The 6954-nt window shown below is 40.8% G+C and overlaps 1 non-coding gene across 1 annotated transcript; it reads left to right on the top strand.

The window, feature by feature from the left end:
• The first annotated feature begins 2934 nt into the window (after window positions 1-2934).
• Window positions 2935-3042, top strand: LOC130937292 (small nucleolar RNA R71). The gene has a single exon (XR_009068516.1). It is a non-coding gene; the product is annotated as a small nucleolar RNA R71 (small nucleolar RNA).
• Window positions 3043-6954: the final 3912 nt, after the last annotated feature.

Genomic DNA, 6954 nt, shown 5'->3' on the forward strand with positions numbered 1-6954 from the left:
TTTCCGGACTAAAATCCAAGTATTTCCCCCGAACCATAGTAAGATAATTCTTTGGATCCGGGTTCACACTTTGATCATGGTTCTTGGTGATCCATGCATTGGCATAGAACTCTTGAACCATCAAGATTCCGACTTGTTGAATGGGGTTGGTAAGCACTTCCCAACCTCTTCTTCGGATCTCATGGCGGATCTCCGGATATTCACCCTTTTTGAGTGAAAAGGGGACCTCGGGGATCACCTTCTTCAAGGCCACAACTTCATAGAAGTGGTCTTGATGCACCCTTGAGATGAATCTATCCATCTCCCCTGACTCGGAGGTGGAAGCTTTTGCTTTCCCTTTCCTCTTTCTAGAGGTTTCTCCGGCCTTGGATGCCATAATGGTTATGGAAAAACGAAAAAGCAATGCTTTTACCACACCAAACTTAAAATGTTTGCTCGTCCTCGAGCAAAAGAAGAAAGAAGAGAGTAGAAGAAGAAGAAATGAGGAAGAGGGAGATGGTGGTGTATTCGGCCAAAGAGGGGAGAAGTGTTGTTTAGGTTGTGTGAAAATGAAGGGGTTAAGAAGGGTTTATATAGGAGAGAGGGGAGATGAGGTTCGGCCATTATGGGTGGGTTTGGGAGGGAAAGTGGTTTGAATTTGAAGGGTGAGGTTGGTGGGGTTTTATGAAGGATGGATGTGAGTGGTGAAGAGAAAGATGGGATTTGATAGGTGAAGGGTTTTTGGGGAAGAGGTGTTGAGGTGATTGGTGAATGGGGGAAGAAGAAAGAGAGTGGTGGTGGGGTCCTGTGGGGTCCACAGATCCTGTGGTGTCAAGGAAAAGTCATCCCTGCACCAAATGGCATCAAAATTCACGTTTTGAGCCATTGCTGGCGTTAAACGCCGGGCTGGTGCCCATTCCTGGCGTTTAACGCCAGGTTCTTGCCCTTTTCTGGCGTTTAACGCCAGTCTGGTGCCCCTTTCTGGCGTTAAACGCCCAGAATGGTGCTAGACTGGGCGTTAAACGCCCAACTGCTAGGCTTACTGGCGTTTGAACGCCAGCAGCATCTTCCTCCAGGGTGTACTGTTTTTCTTCCTGTTTTTCATTCTGTTTTTGCTTTTTCAATTAATTTTGTGACTTCTTATGATCATCAACCTACAAAATAAAATAAAATAACAAAAGAAAATATGTAAAATATAATATTGGGTTGCCTCCCAACAAGTGCTTCTTTAATGTCAGTAGCTTGACAGAGGACTCTCATGGAGCCTCACAGATACTCAGAGCAATGTTGGAACCTCCCAACACCAAACTTAGAGTTTGAATATGGGGGTTCAACACCAAACTTAGAGTTTGGTTGTGGCCTTCCAACACCAAACTTAGAGTTTGACTGTGGGGGCTCTGTTTGTCTCTGAATTGAGAGAAGCTCTTCATGCTTCCTCTCCATGGTGACAGAGGGATATCCTTGAGCCTTAAACACAAAGGATTCTCCATTCACTTGAATGATCAGTTCACCTCTATCAACATCAATCACAGCCTTTGTTGTGGCTAGGAAAGGTCTGCCAAGGATGATGGTTTCATCCATGCATTTCCTAGTCTCTAGGACTATGAAATCAGTAGGGATGTAATGGTCTTCAATCTTAACCAAAACATTCTCTACAAGTCCATAAGCTTGTTTTCTTGAGTTGTCTGCCATCTCTAGTGAGATTTTTGCAGCTTGTACCTCAAAGATCCTTAGCTTCTCCATTACTGAGAGAGGCATGAGGTTTACACTTGACCCTAAGTCACACAGAGCCTTCTTGAAGGTCATGGTGCCTATGGTACAAGGTATGGAAAACTTCCCAGGGTCTTGTCTCTTTTGAGGTAATTTCTGCCTAGACAAGTCATCCAGTTCTTTGGTGAGCAAAGGAGGTTCATCCTCCCAAGTCTCATTTCCAAATAACTTGTCATTTAGCTTCATGATTGCTCCAAGGTATTTAGCAACTTACTCTTCAGTGACATACTCATCCTCTTCAGAGGAAGAATACTCATCAGAGCTCATGAAAGGCAGAAGTAAGTCCAATGGAATCTCTATGGTCTCATTTTGAGTCCCAGATTCCCATGGTTCCTCATTGGGGAACTCATTGGAGGCTAGTGCACGCCCATTGAGGTCTTCCTCAGTGGCGTTCACTTCCTCCTCTTCCTCTCCAAATTCGGCCATATTGATGGCTTTGCACTCTCCTTTTGGATTTTCTTCTGTGTTGCTTGGAAGAGTACTTGGAGGGAGTTCAGTAACTTTCTTGCTCAGCTGTCCCACTTGTCCTTCCGAATTCCGAATGGAAGACCTTGTTTCAGTCATGAAACTTTGAGTGGTTTTGATTAGATCAGAGACCATGGTTGCTAAGTCAGAGGAGTTCTGCTTAGAATTCTCTGTTTGTTGCTGAGAAGATGATGGAAAAGGCTTGCCATTGCTAAACCTGTTTCTTCCACCATTGTTGATGTTGAAACCTTGTTGAGGTCTCTCTTGATTCTTCCATGAGAGATTTGGGTGATTTCTCCATGAAGAATTATAGGTGTTACCATAGGGTTCTCCTAGGTAATTCACCTCTTCCATTGAAGGGTTCTCAGGATCATAAGCTTCTTCCTCAGATGAAGCATCCTTAGTACTGCCAGGTGCATGTTGCATTCCAGATAGACTTTGAGAAATCAAATTGACTTGTTGAGTCAATATTTTATTCTGAGCCAAAATGGCGTTCAGAGTATCAATCTCAAGAACTCCTTTCTTCTGACTTGTTCCATTGTTCACAGGATTTCTCTCAGAAGTGTACATGAATTGGTTATTTGCAACCATTTCAATGAGCTCTTGAGCTTCTGTAGGCGTCTTCTTCAGATGAAGAGATCCTCCAGCAGAGCTATCCAAGGACATCTTAGATAGTTCAGAGAGACCATCATAGAAAATACCTATGATGCTCCATTCAGAAAGCATGTCAGAAGGACATTTTCTGATCAATTGTTTGTATCTTTCCCAAGCTTCATAGAGGGATTCTCCATCCTTTTGTCTAAAGGTTTGGACTTCCACTCTAAGCTTACTCCATTTTTGAGGTGGAAAGAACTTTGCCAAGAAGGCATTGACTAGCTTTTCCCAAGAGTCCAGGCTGTCCTTAGGTTGAGAGTCCAACCATATTCTAGCTCTGTCTCTTACAGCAAAAGGGAATAGCATCAGTCTGTAGACCTCAGGGTCAACCCCATTAGTCTTGACTGTGTCACAGATTTGCAAGAACTCAGCTAAAAACTGATGTGGATCTTCCATTGGAAGTCCATGGAACTTGCAATTCTGTTGCAGTAGAGAAACCAACTGAGGCTTAAGCTCAAAGTTGTTTGCTCCAATGGCAGGGATAGAGATGCTTCTCCCATAGAAGTCGGGAGTAGGTGCAGTAAAGTCACCCAGCACCTTCCTTGCATTGTTGGCATTGTTGTTATTTTCGGCTGCCATGAGTTCTTCTTCTTTGAAGAATTCGGTCAGGTCCTCTAAAGAGAGTTGTGCTTTGGCTTCTCTTAGCTTTCTCTTCAAGGTCCTTTCGGGTTCAGGGTCAGCTTCAACAAGAATGCCTTTGTCTCTGCTCCTGCTCATATGAAAGAGAAGAGAACAAGAAAATATGGAATCATCTATGTCACAGTATAGAGATTCCTTGAGGTGTCAGAGGAAAAGAAAAATAGAAGAAAGAAGAAGAAGAAGAATTCAAACTTTAATTAGATAAGGTTCGAATTGTGCATTGAGAAGGAGTGGTACTCCATAAATAGAAGGATGTGAGAGGGAGGGAAGTATTTTTTTTCGAAAATTAATTAAAATATTTTGAAAACATTTTTGAAAACCACTAATTGAAAACCACTAATTGATTTTTGAAAAAGATTTTGAAATTAGAACTTAAAAAGATTTGATTGAAAAATTATTTTGAAAAAGATGTGGTTAAGAAGATATGATTGAAAAGAATTGATTTGAAAACCATTTTAAAAGATATGATTTGAAAACAATTTTTAAAAAGATTTGATTTTAAAAATTAATGACTTGCCTAACAAGAAAAGATATGATTCAACATTAAACCTTTCTCAACAGAAAAGGCAACAAATTTGAGATGTTCAATCAAATCATTAATTGTTAGTAAGTATCTTTGAAAAAGGAAAGAAATTGATTTTGAAAACATTTGATTGAAAAGATATGATTTGAAAAAGATTTGATTTTGAAAAAACTTTGAAAACTTGAAAAAAAATTGATTTGAAAACAAAATCTTCCCCCTAGCACCATCCTGGCGTTAAACGCCCAGAATGGTATCCATTCTGGCGTTTAACGCCCAAAATGCACCCTTTTTGGGCGTTAAACGCCCAACCAGGTACCCTGGCTGGCGTTTAAACGCCAGTCTGTCTTCTTCACTGGGCATTTTCGAATGCTCAGCTTTTTCTGTATAATTCCTCTGCAGTATGTTCTAAATCTTCAATTCTTTGTATTATTGACTTGAAAAGACACAAATTAAAAATATTTTTGGATTTTTACTAATCAAAATGCAACAAGAATCAAATAACAATGCATGCAAGACACCAAACTTAGCAGTTTGTATACTATTTGACACTATATGAGACACGTAAACACTCAAGTCAAAAGAATTTAAAGATCAGAGTAAGAAGTCATCAAGAATTACTTGAAGATCCTTAAGACACATGAATGTATGCAATTGACACCAAACTTAAGATGAAACACTAGACTCAAGCAAGAAATATCAAATATTTTTGGTTTTTATGATTTTGTAAAATTTTTTTGTGATTTTCGAAAATTAAGTGGAAAAAGATACCAAAATTCTTAATGAGAATTCAAGGAATCAGTGCAATGCTAGTCTAAGACTCCGGTCCAGGAATTAGACATGGCTTCACAGCCAGCCAAGCTTTCAAAGAAAGCTTCGGTCCAAAACACTAGACATGGCCAAAGGCCAGCCAAGCCTTAGCAGATCACTGCTCCAAAAGCAAGATTGATAAAAAAAATCAACAAGCTTCTGTGATGATAAGTTGAAACCTCGGTCCAATGAGATTAGACATGGCTTCTCAGCCAGCCAGATTTCAACAAATCATCATGAAACTCTAGAATTCATCTTCAAGAATTTCGAAAAAAATAAATACCTAATCTAAGCAACAAGATGAACCGTCAGTTGTCCATACACGAACAATCCCCGGCAACGGCGCCAAGAACTTGGTGCACAAAATTGTGATCACTACTTTGTCCATATTCAAATAATCCCTGGTAATGGCTCCAAAGACTTGGTGCTCAATACCATGGCAAAAACACAACTTCGCACAACTAACCAGCAAGTGCATTGGGTCGTCCAAGTAATAAACCTTACGTGAGTAAGGGTCGATCCCACGGAGATTGTTGCTATGAAGCAAGCTATGGTCACCTTGTAAATCTCAGTCAGGCAGACTCAAATGGGTATGGTGATAAACGAATAAAGCATAAAGATAAAGATAGAGATACTTATGTATATCATTGGTGAGAGCTTCAGATAAGCGTATGAAGATGCCTTCCCTTCCGTCTCTCTGCTTTCTTACTGTCTTCATCCAATCCTTCTTACTCCTTTCCATGGCAAGCTCGTGTAGGGTTTCACCGTTGTCAGTGGCTACCTCCCATCCTCTCATTGGAAATACATCCCTGATGCTCTGTCACAGCATAGGCTATCCATCTGTCGGTTCTCAATCAGGCCGGAATAGAATCCAGTGATTCTTTTGCGTTTGTCACTAACGCCCCGCCCTCAGGAGTTTGAAGCACGTCACAGTCATTCAATCATTGAATCCTACTCAGAATACCACAGACAAGGTTAGACCTTCCGGATTCTCTTGAATGCCGCCATCAGTTCTTGCCTATACCACGAAGACTCCGATTAAAGAATCCAAGAGATATTCACTAAGCCTCGTATGCTTGTAGAACAAGAGTGGTTGTCAGTCACTTTGTTCATGAGTGAGAATGGTGATGATTCGTGACAATCATCACCTTCATCAAGTTGAAGAACAAGTGATATCTTGGACAAAGAACAAGCGGAATTGAATAGAAGAACAATAGTAATTGCATTAATACTCGAGGTACAGCAGAGCTCCACACCTTAATCTATGGTGTGTAGAAACTCCACCGTTGAAAATACATAAGAACAAGGTCTAGGCATGGCCGAATGGCCAGCCTCCCAAACGATCTAAGATAGCATAAAACTCAAAGATAGCTACCCCGATGTCAAATACAATAGTACAAGGTCCTACTTATAGAAAACTAGTAGCCTAAGGTGTACAAAGATGAGTAAATGACATAAAAATCCACTTCCGGGCCCACTTGGTGTGTGCTTGGGCTGAGCAATAAAGCATTTTCGTGTAGAGACTCTCCTTGGAGTTAAACGCCAGCTTTTATGCCAGTTTGGGCGTTTAACTCCCATTTAGGTGCCAGTTCCGGCGTTTAACGCTGGAATTTCTTGAGGTGACTTTGAACGCCGGTTTGGGCCATCAAATCTTGGGCAAAGTATGAACTATCATATATTGCTGGAAAGCCCAAGATGTCTACTTTCCAACGCCGTTGAGAGCGCGCCAATTGGGCTTCTGTAGCTCCAGAAAATCCACTTCGAGTGCAGGGAGGTCAGAATCCAACAGCATCTGCAGTCCTTTTCAGTCTCTGAATCAGATTTTTGCTCAGGTCCCTCAATTTCAGCCAGAAAATACCTGAAATCACAGAAAAACACACAAACTCATAGTAAAGTCCAGAAAAGTGAATTTTAACTAAAAACTAATAGAAATATAATAAAAACTAACTAAAAGATACTAAAAACATACTAAAAACAATGCCAAAAAGCGTATAAATTATCCGCTCATCACTACGCCGGGAGATAAGACGGCGCCGAGAATTAGAAGATAAGCTTATAAAACTCGAAGCTGATCTCAAAACTAAAGCTACTCGACCATCCACAGAGGATAGCTCTCA

Source organism: Arachis stenosperma, chromosome 6 (assembly GCF_014773155.1).
Source record: "Arachis stenosperma cultivar V10309 chromosome 6, arast.V10309.gnm1.PFL2, whole genome shotgun sequence".
In the NCBI taxonomy this organism is placed as follows: Eukaryota; Viridiplantae; Streptophyta; class Magnoliopsida; order Fabales; family Fabaceae; genus Arachis; species Arachis stenosperma.